At 35.9% G+C, this 1,703-nt stretch overlaps 1 pseudogene; it reads right to left on the reverse strand.

Annotated features, from left to right (window-relative positions):
- LOC122330167 overlaps positions 1 to 1,501 on the reverse strand; it is a 24,428-nt pseudogene extending 22,927 nt beyond the window's left edge.
- Positions 1,502 to 1,703: the final 202 nt, after the last annotated feature.

Genomic DNA, 1,703 nt, shown 5'->3' on the forward strand with positions numbered 1-1,703 from the left:
GGTTGTCATTTTAAGAGATAAGACCAATTCTCAGTCATTTCTCAGTGAATGGCTCCAGAACATGACTCAACATTACAGCCACAACAAACTGAAGATGATGAGTCTTTGAAAGCATCATCTCAGAGGTCGACAGCAACAGTTGTGATTTATATATACATGAGGTGAGGAACAACAGGAAATGGATGCTGTCCACCTCATTTTGATGCCCATTGATTGACCAGAGGGCAAAATCACGCTTTCTATGTGAGTATGATCTGAGAAAACTCAAATAAATTGCTCATAATCGCAGCACTTATCCTGTTTCCTAATCAGCTGCCACACAGTAAAATGTTTTGGGGTTTTAAGCATTTAATAAAAAAAAGGCTCAATCATCAGCGTAAATGTAGTCATTTCATAGCTTGCAGGTGATAGTAGGAGTCAACATGGCTCTCAGTCTACAGCTACTCAGTATTCAGACTAAACTGTGATCTATTCAGTGATTTAAGTGTCTTTCACTGTCTCCCTTAAAGGAACAGTTCACTCAAAAATCGAAATCCTGTATCGTTTACTTACACTCATGTCGTTTCCAAACCTGAGTTACTTTTTACACATTTCTTTTATGGAACATGAATAAAGAGCGATATAGGATTGTACAAATTTTTTATATCATTACAAAATCTTAAAATATTATTTAGAGAAATCTAAATCATTTATTCATGCATATAAAATTTGTACAATTACACGAACGATGTACAAAGAAATTACCTTAAAACATTTTTTTATTAAATACATGTAAATTGCTGTATATAAGGACCGATCTTTAAAAAAAGCAGAAAAAGAAACAAGAGTAATATAATCAAAATTCTGTAAAGAAAAATTGTACAAAGGCACAGAAAATATTATCTAAAGATACTAAAAATATTTACTATACATTAGTAATATAGTCAGGTTTGAGTAAATATGTTAATAAAATATTATTTAAATTTGTAAAGTCCTTACATGGACTATTTTATAGTGTTTTACCACAAGCATCCGTCCATAACAAAATCGTAAAATTGTATTCTACTTAAATGTGTATGTTAATATTCTCCAGAACATGGACATTGAAACAGATTTGGAACAAGATAAGCATGTAGTGACACGTTTGTTTTTAATGAACTGTTCCTTTGATTCATTTCAAGTGAAGTTTCAAAGCTTATTATTTTTACCCGTGCAGTTTCTGTAGATTTCACTGCTGAACAGCTATTTAGATGTCTGGGGCTCAATGGGAATGGAGGTTGCTTTCGTGACTGTCTTTCTCTCTCTCTCAGCGTGACAGCTGTTATCTCACAACCATGGGGGATGGAAGAAGTGTTTTCTCCTCTCTCCTTCCTCTCTCTCTCTCTCTCTCTCTCTCTCTCTCTCTCTTGTACCTCTGGCAACAGTAAACTCACCTTCTCTTCATGAAATGCTGCTTCTGTGTTTGAGAGGCTGTGGAATTGCTCAGGAGAGAGCCTTTTGGGACTACCCAGTACTGCCACATGACTTTACAGCCCCATTTTTCACCATAAGCATGAAATAAATGAAGAATCAGAACATCGCGCATGTTATAAATGAAAGCAATGGAAAAGATTTCAAGTCATTCGCACTCTAAAGCAGAGACAGAGTGCCGGGGTGAAGCTTCAGTCCTCCAGGTAAGTGGTGAAACAAAGTCACCTCTACCCGGTCCCGAGAGGCAATTCATA

This window comes from Puntigrus tetrazona, chromosome 24, assembly GCF_018831695.1.
Source record: "Puntigrus tetrazona isolate hp1 chromosome 24, ASM1883169v1, whole genome shotgun sequence".
Lineage (NCBI taxonomy): Eukaryota > Metazoa > Chordata > Actinopteri > Cypriniformes > Cyprinidae > Puntigrus > Puntigrus tetrazona.